Source organism: Rhyacophila brunnea, unplaced genomic scaffold (assembly GCF_057557595.1).
Source record: "Rhyacophila brunnea isolate RB1 unplaced genomic scaffold, BYU_Rbru_1.0 scaffold_4, whole genome shotgun sequence".
Lineage (NCBI taxonomy): Eukaryota > Metazoa > Arthropoda > Insecta > Trichoptera > Rhyacophilidae > Rhyacophila > Rhyacophila brunnea.
Window position 1 is genome coordinate 19,678,458 of NW_028233068.1, and position 15,182 is coordinate 19,693,639.

Sequence of the window (15,182 nt, forward strand, 5' to 3'; positions counted from 1 at the left end):
ATTCAATGTATAAACCGAACAGCGAATGGCTAATAACTACTATTCCTTCCTTCATTCTATAGGAACATAATATATGAATGCTTTGCTTCAGTTTAAACCAGGTAATGTGCTTATATATCATGCAATTAAACAAAATGATAAAACATACATAACTTCAAAATACCTCAGATAAATACCCACTAGTAAAATTATATTTGAAACGACGCGTTCTACCTAATTGCGATAATTTAAACTAATAGGTTCTACATGAAATACTTATATCAAATTGCGTTATTTTTTTCTACAGGATGTACAAATATATCTGAGGTATTTTCAAGTTATGTATGTCCAATATAATGGAATGTTACATTCTCAAATCTTGTGAATTATTCGTTGAATAAAAGAAATGTTGTATTAAAAATCTGATAAAAGGTTAAAATTTTTGAAGTTATACTTCTTTTGGCGCGTTTGGGAAATCAGATGAGAGTGTATTTTTGGCGTGTGACATGTAACACATAATTTATTTTTTCACACGAAAAGATACGCACTCGATTGGATTCGAACCACTGATTGTTCGGTTATCAGCCGAACGCACTACCTTTACGCCATGATATGGTATTGCAATAGTGACGATTATACAGTATAATATTATAGTTTAGAATTGTTCCGTTGCCTAGGCAGCAAATTTATTATTGTCGGCCATTTGAATTTTTTTACATAAACAAACGATTAAACGTCAGAGTGACAGTTGGTACTTTAAACATAAAAACAACGAGAAACCATTATATAATTTAGTAATATAAGTTAAAGTGTATAGAAATAAACCAACGGCGTTCCAATAAGCGGTCCTTTATCTTGAATATGTAATTTAACAAGATAACTAAGTGCTAGTTTATCACAAGTTTTATTTTTGTTTTGTTACGCTAAATAAGTATAACTTCTAATGCATCAATGGGATTGAGCTACTTTACAAGCTGTTTGTTGGCGAATTTAAAAGCAGGCGATTCAGCTAATGCGATTGTGATGATGGCACACAAAACTTTCCATTCGCTGAGAAGCCAACAAGCTAGCGACTATTTTGACAGAACGGAGTTCGTTTTTTTTACCGGGAGGTCGCTACTACGCTCTACTGCGCAGACGTTGTAGGCCCACAACTTTAGACTTTCAACTTTTCTCGGTAGATTGTTTACAATCTGCTTGTTAGCTTGTTCGATGATGACGCTGGGCGACATTACAGGCAGATTGTAAATTTGCCAACAAGCAGCTCGTAACGTATCTCAATGTTATTGACGCTTAACGCGCGTACATAAGTACACACACCGATTTTTTTTGATGTGCAGTTATTTACGAAATATTGTGTTAAGTTTCTATAAAAAATGACCGGAATACAAATAAAATTGCTATTTGCCAATATTTTACGATGACGCATTGTCAAAGTAACCTTTCCGTCGGGCCGGCAAACCTGTGCTCTCGCATGGCGACCGTGCCCAGCTTTTGCCTTTTGCTTATCAATCATCCGTATTGAATTATTTGCTATTTTTAGACAACAGTCTGAAGGGGGGCGCCGTTTAGATATACCGGAAGTCGGTCGCGAGGGAGAGGGAACGAGTTCTGCACGAGCGAAGTTCAACGTTTAACCAGTTTCGAATCAATAGTGCGATTAACTTGGCAAACGGCTGAAAAGCTCATTGTGTATTCGTTTCAGTTTTATCCAAAGTTTAAGATTGTATTTTTTAAAATTCTCTTTTTTAATCACAATCAAAAATGTCGAATGTAAAATGTCTTAAGAGAAAAAGTGACCTAGATCTTTGAGGGAATGTGAAAAACGGGCATGCTTTGAAGAAAGGCAGTCGGAAAATAATCATTTGGCAAATTATTAAAAGGAAAATAGTGATAAAATACAAAGACTTCTTCTTAAAACGCTCTAAAATAAGCATGTAGGAAACTGCTTAAGTGTTTCAGATAATCGATCCATAATAATTTAGAATACAATGCACTAGCAAGACGTAGAGTGTACTGGTTTATTTTATTTGGTAAGTATTTGGTGTATATACTATAATAATTATATTGAGGGTGGTTTGTAAGTCAAAACACGTGGTTTATTGTTACGGAAAATGCGTAACGGATTCATTCGGCTGTCAAACGCGAATTAAGCATCAGACCTGACTGAAATGTTGACAGAACTGATTCACTGCTGAGCATTTATTTATTTTTTAATTACCACATTTAAATAACATGCTAATTATAAATTATGATAGGTACTATCTCATATGAATTCAACAAAAGGTAACCTCTCAATATTCTTATTGCATAAAATACTAAACCGATGTATTGAGAAATGCGGAATATGGATTTAATACAAGAAATCATCCATGTTGGGAATAATGCAGAAAGACCATAAAATAAAATAATGAATAAGAAGACAGGTAAAATTATTATTTTGATAGAGGTGTATATGATTTTTAAATGGAAATGGGCCAAACATATCCCTCGACAAGTAGATAATCGTTAGACAAATGCAAAACGAAAACAGAACCACCATGAATCCTGCTGGATCAACAAACTCGTTAAGTCGGATGTACATAATATAAACACCTAAAATAAGCTATGGGAGAATTTACCAACATATTTTAAAGCATCAGTTTCTACGTTACATTTATGCAAAAAGGTACATCTGTTTATGAAATTATTAGGCAATCTTTTGGTGATGATTTTATTTGAAAAATCGTTTAAAAGGGGTGAGATAGAAAATTATCGACCCGGTGATAATATGATGCAACAGATTGCGTACAAAATTGACGGGATCATATTATTAACACGAGAATGAGCCTGCGAATTGAAAGGCTTACCCTTGGGTCTGAACTCATCTTCTGCCCTTCAAAATAATAATTACCGATTATAATGCTATGACGGAAGAATCACTTTTTATTAGAAATTTTAATCATTCTCCTTCAGAATAATACGTCAAATTTGAATGCAATCTCTTTTTTACACTAATGCTATTTATAAATGTAAAATTTGTGTAATTGCTTAGTTATTACTATTATTATTTTATTTTTGATGAATAATTAAAATAATATAGTTATTAATACTTTTGTCATAGATACATTTTATGAAATGTACTGAAAGAGTATAGGCTTTCAATGCATTAATTAGAATTTATAAAATCAGAGTATTTAGATAATTGTCAGTACCTAATGATCACATTTATGCACATAAAAAACAAAATTTTCAGATGAATTATGGTCTGGCAAATACATTATAACATTAAATTGAAAATACCAATACTTAAAATGTATTTGATTTATCCACATAATATTATTGTTAATAAAAAATATTTTAGGGTGTTGTAGAATCAATTTACCACGATAATATATGTAGTTGTTAATAATATTGTTCTTTTTTATGACGTTAGTTATAGTTAATTAATCATAAAATTAAGCTCATTCTGTTTTAGTTACTTGTAATAATTATAATATTAATAATTTGGACGCTGAAGATGCACCTAGCGCGTAATGACCAGGCGGACGATTGATGTAATTAATGTGCATTTTAAAAGTGGTAATTATAAATCATTATCTAGAGTTAACCTTATTTTGTTGTAAAATATTAAAAATATCATTTGCTGATGGTTAGAATCTGTTTTAACTGATCCATTTCAAAATTCATGTTTTTGTTTAGTTAATTAATACTACTAAGAGTGAGTATTGTATTTGTCAAAACAAATAGTATATATTTTGTGGATATATAAGAAAAAAAGCTTATGGAGGTATCTTCATTTGTGTTAAATGTCAATTATTCGTAGAAAGAGATTGTATTAAATAAAACACAACCAAACAACAATGGCTATAAATTAATATCCCATTGAAGTGGAAAAATCCGGTCCAGATGATTGATATAGAATGTAAAATAATTACTGCATATTATTTTGTCTTGAAACTTGAGTTACATTTATAATTATTAGTTTATAAATGTAACTAATTTGAAAACCTGTGTCCTCAATTAATGCCAATTGAAAATATCCGTTAGAAAGAAACCAACTTGGTTTGAATATAATTATTGTGAATTGTGTTTAAGGGTTCGTAATTTATAATACCTTGTGTTTCCATCAAGTATTATTAACAGTAAAGAGAGATAATCATGTTACAGTGTTAAGATTATATTTGTATGCCAAATAATACATTCACAAAGTGAGTATATCATCTAAATGTGTTCATTTGTTCCTCGTTCGGATTTGTTCCGTATAATTAATATACATTATAAACATCTTACATTATTTATGGATGAGTGTGCCTTAAATCGATGACTTAAATATAATATGCTTCATGTTTGATATATATTATAGAATAAGAAAATCAGATAATAATATGAAAAATTAACTTGTGATTATTTTTCTGACTATAAACCATTTTATTTATTTGACAATAAGTTATTTTAACAAAAAGATATAGCACATATTAAACATTAACACAGTTCTTATAATTTTAATGACTTTTGCAGCCTAAATCAACCCAAATATCCATTGATTACCACTTGAATCACAGCAGTTGAATGGATAGCCTAAGTGAATATTATTTTATTGTGTTTTATTTTCAGGACTCTACCTTCTTGAATAGGTTTAAGAATTTTTCTCATACCTTTTATTTAAAAAAAAAAATGAAACATTGTTAAAACTGTTATCATAGAAATTGTCCATGATTTTATGACATGAAGTATCGTTCGTTACTGTATAACTGGCATATCCAATTTTAAGTCGGCTGTAATCTACTATCCAGTATTAAAACTGATAGTGATCCACCACATTCTGCCATTATCATTTTTCAACTTGAACAAACGTATTATATTTAGATACCGAGGCGTTCCAAAAATAGCAACACTTGTCTTCACCATCAAAAAAAAATACTCGATTAGTCGTGACAATAATATTTTGGTCTTCTTTTGGGCACCAATTGTCAAATTATTCGTCTACTATGCAAAGAGCTTACTGCACGATGGTAATAGAAAACGACGCCTTAGTTTAAAGTATGGGGATTCACACATATTTCTCTCGCTTCTGCGACAGGCCGTGAGCAACGCACAATATAAATCAAATACGACAACGTTGCACGTACCTCCTTGTGATTAATTTTAAAATGACTTCCACGAAAGTTGATTATGGAAATAAATATAAGAATGGTCAATTCTTCTTCTGCAAAATCTTAATGGAATTATGTTATTTTACATCTGGAATGTACACGATTTTTACAGTTCGATGACTAAATTACTATAGGCCTATGCTGCGATCTGTTATGTAGGTATATCATACCTACTTAACTGTACAAGTTATAAGGGTTGATAAACTATAACCTTGTAATATGATACAGTTTCTTACATAATATTCTAAACTTGATAAACACAAATGTAAAAGGCGACGGAAGTTATTCGACATTGTACACACGCCAGATCATACGAGGTACGGTCAATACACTAATTAAAATGTATCACTAAAATTTTATATAAAAGGTGACACGCAACTTGCGCCCTGTCATTTACTTTAAAGTCTTGTAACGCGTATATTCTGTCATCCATTTTATGTACTTGCATTTCCGATTGAATAAACTTTATGTTTTAACGTGAAAACTTATTGTTTCCCGATTATAATCTCGCCATCTAGTCTTACCTTCAAGACGATCTCTAAACATAACATCTGTGAGTATTACATCAGGAGTTGCACAGAAGTCTTGTCTTTGGTAAGGAATCGAAGGAAAGGTAATACCATCATGCAACATTAGGTTCCTGTCAACACAAGCTACCTGTTTCCTTTGCCTTCCTCCCCTAGGGACATAACAGATCGACCAAAATCCATCCAAGATCGATCGGTTAATCGATTGACGCATTGGACATGTCTGGTCTAGAGTGTGGACAATACTTATATACATATTTAAAACTATATCAACACCCAGGGCCCAGTTAAATACTATGTATATTTACGTAGTGTAAGTATGTGTATATATAAATGTAACAAATGTGTGTTTTTTGTATTATCTTATCGTAGGCGTTAAACGTGTCTGCTCATTTAAAATTCAGTTCAGAATAAAATCGATGCGTTCACCTGGCCGCATTGTTATGTCTCTTTTCCGCGTTTTTAGAAGGTTACCGCATCGCATCTACTTTATTTTTGTGTTAGAATATTAATAATAGACTGTTTACTACATGTCAATAAATGTCATATGAGTGGTTATGATAAATTATCATCAATATGTATATATGATAACATTATGAAATAGTGTTTGGTATTATATTTAATTTATTAAAGAAACGATTACGATTATTAAAAATATACCGCAATAATCGTTTGAGTAAATAAATCAATACATTTATACCGAATTCAAATAGATTATACATAGTGAACATGTCAATAATAGTTTATTTAAGTGATTGAATATTTAACGCCAATTATTGGTGTACATAATAATCAAACAAATTATATAGTTTAGTGTGGTTGTCAACCAATTATTCCAGTGTGATTATTATATGACTGTTATTAATCTTACCAAGTGCAATGCATTCAAAGTATAAAATAAAATATTGTAGCACACAATTAATTATTTTTTCATTTATTATCATAATACCCACCTTTCTGTTTCACACAGCATATAATACCTGTTTCACCCATCTTACAAAGGAACTAGGTACACACCCATTTTTATTAGTATTATTATTATTACAACGTTTTTCTTAGCTCGTATTCTTATTTGTCCGGTGGTTCTTTGTCCGGTACAAATCTTGCAATCGATTTTTAACTAACTTCTCGACTAGCTAGACATTTGAAACTTTTAGAATATATCAGAACAAGATGCCAATGCATTTTTTAATACTTTTAGACATCTTTAAGTAGAATTGAATTCATTTAATTAATTCTGTTTAAGTTAATTCTGTTTGGTATGAAAAGTTATTTCGGCACCATTATTGGTTGCTAGGGGTCTGGGGACTTAGCAACTAAATTATTAATATATACGTGCGTTACTATGGAAATCAATAAATGACATTTCAGTATTATTTCTATCAAGTACATTTTTTTTGATCGTTTAAGCTAGTCAAGTCAAGTTTATATGATTCAACAGAAAATTTAAAAACGTTATATATAAAAAGTTCTTTTTATCTTGTAATTATTATTTATTAAACATATTTTCACTATTTTCAAAAAGTAACAAAATGCATCTGGAATGCTCTATAATCTATGTATAGAAATAACAAAGTATTCTTGCGATGAACCCAAGCCTAAAATAATATACCTATCTATGCCATCCATGACCCATCGTGTTACGCTCAATTAATGCGAATTTACAGTATTATTGACATTATTTGTCCATTTAAAAAGATATTTCATTACTCAACAATAACGACGTTTCGACTTTGGAACTGGCTCGGCTACTGCTAGAAAAGAACCTGAACCTGGAATGCCTGTTCTTCAAGCCAACCGGATTCCGACGTCCTTGAATGCCGCTAAATATTATATGGTGTATACGGCAGAGCTACGAGATTCTGGTACAAACTGGAACGACGCAAGAAAAGTGGAGATCGACAGGGATTCTTAGAAGCACCGCGTGGTGGCCATATGCTCCAACCAAGGAGGCAAGATGGGCTAAGACAACAACTCATAATTAAGTAAGATATACTTCTAATACCGTAGTTTAGCTTAAAAATGAGAAATACATCGTTGACAATTCAATAAACTTTTTATGGAAAAATCATTTAGAACTCGAACTCACATTACTCACTTTCTGGATGACTGATCTCGACTTGGATGAGTGAAGCTATCGATTTACGTGAATTATTTGTAATAACTACGTTTAACTGAGATAACTCTGCTAATCAGGACGTAATCTATTCTGTACTCGTTTAATTAAGATTGTAGCGGATCTCATTCAACCAGTCCATTGTAGGCCTCGGTAGAAGATACACAGTCATGTGCAATTAACATTAAATATTATAATCGGATAAAATTAACAAATAATCAAAATGATTTCACGTTTTCCCTGATCAACAATCGAAGACTAAACTTACAATGGTGGCTCCAACGTGATTAATATAAACTTCCGTTTAAAATGAATAACATTATTAACGTAATCGAAACAGATGCCCGTTGCGATCCAAATTTTTATTATTGACATTTTTGTTAAGTATTTTGTTAAAATTATGTTAGTTTCTATAATAAAGAATCTTCAATATTCTTAAATCTTGTATATATTATTCAGTATTCAGTAAAAACTAATAATTTCAAAATGTTTTATTTTCCATTTGAGTTTTCCATGAAAACAGAATGTTCATCAATAAAATATTATATGTGTCGCTAGATTTCAAACTCAGTCAAGTCCATAATAGATGAATAGGAGAAAAACAGGTTTTTGTTTTCTCAAATACACAGTCACAAGGGTGAAAGTTTATATTATTTCGAGTATAGAATATTTATAATTAATAAACTCCACATATTGATAATGCAGAAATGTCAGAAAGCAGTAGTTCTTCAGCAATTCACAAAAAAGTCAAAAATACCTAAATGTGGACTTGGCTGATTTTGAAATGTAGCGACACATATCAGAAATGTTCAAAATATTCGATTGAATATTTTCTGAATTTAAATAATGTATTAAATTTGTTGATAGTGTGTGTACTGATGTTATTTATTATAACAGAAAATAATGTCCTGCATTAAACTTAAACTTTTGTAGTTAACCAAATCCCTTTAAAACCGACCCAAAAGGGTGTGTTTAGACTTTTGTTCAAGTAATAAATTAATCTTCGGGTTAATTACTCCACTAGCCATGAAACTTGTTAGTCTAGCTAAACTAATACCAATATTGACAGACATCTGGTGTACAACAGTATCAATGAAAAACATTTGTTTAATGTGATTTGTTTGCCGTTGGACATCAATAAATTAAAGGGTCAATACACTAAGGGTTGTTTCAAACTCTAATATATTGAAAAACAGTTACAATGTAACAGGTTATAATATTTATTAATAATTTATTATATTCTATACTGATAATAAAATTAAAACCATAACAAGGTCAGTGTTGATTTATGATTGTGATACATCGTAACAAACTCAGACCGACGAAAATAAACCAGTAATCTTTAGAAGAAAAATATTGCGAGGAAACTTTGACTAATCGAGGAATCTAAAAACTACATAGATACGAAAAATGAATCATGAACAGGACATCTAATTGGGTAAATTTTGAAAAACGCAAAGATTACGATAGGTAGACCACATTGAGAAAATATCTAATGATAGTTGAGAACAGATCCTGACCAGATGGGCACCCCCTAGCGGAGACAACCTAAAGATAGGATGACTAGTAACTGTGTTGGGGAGAACTATAGTGAGTTTTAGAGGCCTGGAAACTGGAATCGACTACTGAAGAATAATAGTCAGTAGACAGTGCTTGTGGAGAAAGTCAAATGGGATGGATCTAGTGCCGAGGAAGAAGAAGACTTATAAAATTGAACTGCCTGTCTGATTTTGAATTATTCAATTTACAATTGATCAGTGTTTTGGCTATTTCCGTTATACCTAAATACTTATATATAATATTAATCTTGTCCATTTGTCTATTCGTTTCACCATACTTAAGTTAAAAGCTACTGAAGCATTATTGATCAAACTTGCACAGCTCATAAATAAAATGATAAATGTCAACGTTTTATATCGATATCTGAAAATATTTTGAAATTATAATATATACTTCTCTAAATAAATCACTTGCGATAATTCATTACGAGTGGTCAGATAGCAAGGATGGAGTGGTGAGGTGGGGTACGGGTAGAGAGAAGCGCGGCTACATCCAACCTTTGTCGATCGCATGGGCTAACTCGTGTTTGATAAAAAATATAGTAATGCTTGGTTTATAAGAATTAAGATAATGAAAAATAGTGTAAGCGTGTAATGTTATTAGGGATTGCAATACTGTTATTTCAAAACCGGTATCCCGGTATTTTTCGATAGCAACAAAACGTATTAATTAACATAAAAAGTTTAATAGGACTGTAATTTTTTTTATCGGGTTACACGATGTCTGGAGTAGTTCCGTTTCCTGTCGATTTTCTTGGTGACCAGCAATGGCACGTGCAGATTTGCGAAATACATTTGCATTAAACTATTAAAGGAAGGTAGGTACCTACTTCCGCAATTTGAAATTTATCCAAATATTTTCACCAGTCGCTCGCGGGTTTTAGAAGTTGTCTTTTTAAGTACCTTTATAGATATATCTGAAATGCCGGTTAAATGGTGTTTGTTTATATAATCATAAAGAAAGTGCCAATAGTTCAACTACTAGGTATTTATAAACATCAGCATCTCTACCATAACTTTTTTTATACATATTATATATTTTACAACGTTTTTCTTTGCTCGTATTCTTATTTGTCCAGTACAAATCTTGCAATCGATTTTTAACTAACTTCCCGACTAGCTAGACATTTGAAACTTTTAGAATATATCAGAACACGATTCCAATGCATTTTTTGACACTTTTAGCCATCTTTAAGTAGAATTGAATTAATTTTCAGTTAATTCTGTTTTGTATGAAAAGTTATTTCGACACCATTATTAGTTGCTAGGGGTCTGGGGTCCAGCCAACTAAATTATTAATATATACGTGCGTTACTATGGAAATCAATGTGACATGTCAAAATGACATTTCAGTATTATTTCTATCAAGTACATTTGTTTTGATCGTTTAAGCTAGTCAAGTCAAGTTTATATGATTCAATAGAAAATTTAAAAACATTGTATATAAAAAGTTCTTTTTATCTTGTACCTAATTATTTATTTATATATATATTATATATATTATATATATTTTTTGTTAGATAATTTCATATATTTCACGAATACCGGTATTAATAACGGTATTCAATAGGAATTGCAATCCCTAAATATTATACTTACTATTCATTTGTTATATACTTGTTGTTTACCGTTGTTCCAACTAGTGACTAGTTTAACTTTTATAGTTTATTCATAAAAGACATTTGATATTCCTGTGTCCAAATGTGTAAAATCTATACATATTAAGCAACTGAAATATCTAAAATTACGTTTACTTGAAAGTGTTATTTTTAGCATACGATATTTACCGGCTCTTAAGTACAAAATTTACAAGCGACAAAATGTTTAGTCTAAGAACGCAACGATGCGTGTTTTGCGATCAATACATTATTCTAAAGAAATAACAAAAATACCTTATTTTACCCATTTTAAACAAATTACTTTTGTACAGTTTCTTTCATGTAATTACCTAGTAAACATGCATAATTAAAAAACACGTAGAGCTTAAAAAAATGTTTTATCATTGCGTGACTTACAGAATCGAATAGCCAACTTAATTACTTATACATATATAATTAAAAGACTAACCTACATATTTATTAATACATATATATGTACGATATATTATTTTAACATGAGAAACTATGAAGCATAATGATGGTAGCGTAGTAGTAATAGTAAAACAATAGTATATTTTTAGCAGCTAAATAATTACATAAACACGTAGGCTTTGAGAAAGTCACATGTGTGTATTGTGACTTCATCGAAAATTAAAATCAAAGTCTCTAGATGAGAATTCAGTGAAGTAAGTATTGGCCTATGAGAGGCACATATTATTAGTCTCATTAACACGATAACCCAATTAATATAAAGCTTGCTTGCTTCCAAGAATCCTCTTCATTCCTATCTGTCTTTCACAACTATCTAAGCTGCTTTAGTACCACGAATATTTTCATAGTGAAATTACCGCAATCTTGGTCTCCCAACCCTTGTTTACTTTTCCTATCTATAAACGGGAAAATCATAGATGGTTTGGTATCTTACATCTTTGAGACACAACCCGCCCCGTATCCGGAAATTTGTACGTAAACAGTTCACCGCAGGACACTTATTCGTGCGCCACAGTACGTGAAACATGAGTTCGTGTAACATTTAATCAAATGACGAGTTCTTCGTTGAACATTTCACCGTGATATTTGTACGTATGCTACAACATGTAGAGATGTCTTTACTAGGTTAGGTTAGGTTAGGTTCATCATCATCAGAGGCGCGACAACCCAGTGTGAGTCCTGGCCTCCTCCAACAGCTCCCTCCACCTGTCCCTATCCAGTGTGGCCGCTTTCCAATTCGGTACCCCCAGAATACGGCAGTCCCTGGCAGCTTCATCCAACCAGCGAATCTTTGGCCTCCCTCTTCTTCTACGTCCTATTGGATTGCTGGACATCACTCTCTTTGCCGGTTCATTGTCATTCATACGGTGCACATGACCTAGCCATCGCAGTCTCCCAATCGTAATTGATTGAACTGCGCTGCAATCTTCGTACAGCCCGTAGAGCTCAGCATTATATCTCCTCCTCCAATTGGTGCCATATATATACGGCGGAGAATTTTTCTTTCAAAGATGTTCTGGGCTCGTTCATTTCGCAGAGTTAATGTCCAGGTTTCCGATGCGTAGGTGAGCACTGGCTTTACAAGTTTCTTGTACGAGTGCTTTTAGAGATAAGCTAAGAGAGATAGTATGCGGGACTTAAAATGTCTTAACAGGCCAAAGTAGCATTAGGCTTTAGCCTTTAGCATTAGCAGGTTAGGTTAGGTTAGGGTTTATTTAATTGGAACAGTACTATTTGCAAACTATCGCCACATTTTGTAAGATACGTACAAATGTATTCCACGGTGAAATGTTCAACGAAGAACTCGTCATTTGATAAAATGTTATACGAACTCATGTTTCACGTACTGCGACGCACGAATAAGTATCCCACGATGAACTGCATACGTACAACTTATATGTAACCAGCCCGCCCAACAGAGGTTATGCTGGAGTGATAATGTGCTGGTAATGGATGATAAAATTACCTGAATTTGGCGTAACTTAATAATATCTGTAATTATAATAAATGAAAGTGAGATTAAGGTAAGGGCGTGCCAAATAAAATACTATTACCAACTTTTCCGGTGAGTTAGGAGATTAGGAAATAGGTATGTCTATTCGATTTTCCGTCAAGCAGAAACGGCGAGTAATAATTGATCGACCTGTAAAGTTTGGTTGTTACGCAACCAACTGCGCGAATATATTCAGTTTTACGGAGTAATTCCGGAGACTGTTACAAAACACTTACATTACCCATATCAAATTGTTATTAAACGATTATAAAAATATATAACATGGAGAATCCTATAAAACGTACATATTAGAAATATTCAAGATAATCTTTGATTGAATATCATTTAAACACAAATAAATGCATTTTTTCTTGGAATAATGTTTCGTATAATTAATTTTCTTGCAGATAACTTATATCAGATTATTATTATGTACTTATTTTTTTTTAAACCGACGACATATCACTACTGCATTATTTGTAATTTTAAATCGAAGTAATAAGATTACTCAATTTGATTCATGGTAAGTAGTTGATTTCTCAGAATATGAATTATTACATACATACACAATATGTTTGTAATATACCACATTAATTCTGTGAAAGGATCGTATGGGAATCTACAGATTAGAGGTTGAGAGCGGAATGCAGAAACATTTGTCGTAACTAAAATTTCCTTAGCAGAAAACACTATGCAGAAACATTGTCCTAAGTTAAGATTTCCATTGAAAATAATACCATATTTAAAAATTCTCTTTCCTATAGTTTAGGTAAATTATTTTATAATTGTTAAACGATGACAAAAATATGACAACTGCATTTTATAAATGCAATAACTATAAACACATATTATTATTTAATTATAATACTCTTATGTTTCCGTTATAAGTCATTATACGTGATTCCACAGGCACCGCAAGATATTTTTTTAACATGGTAACACTAGCGTCAAGTGTCATTCTTCACCTGGCATTTTGTATTTCTGCGGGCTGGATAAAAGTAAAATAATATTCTGCAAGTACATGCCAAACGAATTAACACTATCAATAGCCATATTGAGATACATTGTTAAATGAATTTGAGTGTATGGACTGTTTTATATACATGCGAATTTATTTTGACAGCAGCTGTCAGTGGTAAATGGTAATACAGAAAGGGGCGTGTTCATAACAAAAGTAGTCTATGGTTAAGGATTCCTTAACTCTATACTCAGGATTGTCTATAGTTAAGTCATCCTTTTCGGCGATTTATCCTTAGGAACGAAATCTTAAATTGTGCATGCTGCTCTGAATTAACAGAATTTTGTTTTTAAGATAAATGGATAGCCACTAGCTGAATCTATTAGGTATGTTCATACTCTGGGTCCCAACATTTAAAAAAACAAGCTTTAAAAATAACATGTGATTTTTCCAGACACAAAATTCAAGATACACGGCATTATAAACTTGACGTGTAACCGCGGGGCTATCGTGGGTGTATTAACTAATACAATTTTTAACATTTATGTTTCCATGACAGTTATACATATTATTCGATGCTCAATTTTTAAAACGAGTATTATATTTTACACTCTTGAATTAAACTATTCTAACTGAGTGATGATACAGCTATTAAGATCGACTAGAAATCTGTTGAAACGAATAAATTGAGATAACGTATTTTTGAGAACATAAATGTTCTGAGATGGCACGTAGTACAAAAGGTATAAAGGCACGGACTGAAAGTGATTTCACCATAGTTTAACATGCAAAAGTTAGACGACTTCACCTCAACCACGCAAAAGACTCGTCTTTAATATACCAAAAGGAATGTTAGTTGGCTTAAATTTAGTAAAATATAGATATAAATTATCGTTGGACTGTAGCAATATCTGCATATATACTAGAAACTGAAGATATTGTAGCCGGTATTTATATAGTGACGTATTCAAACGCCAGGTGTTAAGACTAAAACAAACTTAACAATTCAAATAAAAACAGCCTGTTGAATGCCAACGTCATGTCGATCAGTTTTTACTCACTTGAAATTTAAGAAACAATATATGATTGAGTTTTAAAACCATACAGTGACGTCCCGTGGGGGTACGCAGATTGAGCGTCGCTTAGGGACGGCAGTTACTCGAAGGGCGGCAAATAGAGGAGAATCATTTGGTATATATATACATTGCTAAGTATCTAAATTTAATAATAACGAAAATATCTTTCCATTAAAAAAATCAGCTTATTGGTTGGAAACAAAATGTATTAATTAATATAAAAGGTTGAACAGGTCTGTAATTTTTTTCG

At 31.8% G+C, this 15,182-nt stretch overlaps 1 protein-coding gene across 1 annotated transcript in view; it reads right to left on the reverse strand.

The window, feature by feature from the left end:
• The window catches only part of LOC147067052 (uncharacterized), a 536,511-nt gene that overhangs the window by 321,858 nt on the left and 199,471 nt on the right, over nt 1-15,182 (reverse strand). The window lies entirely within an intron of this gene.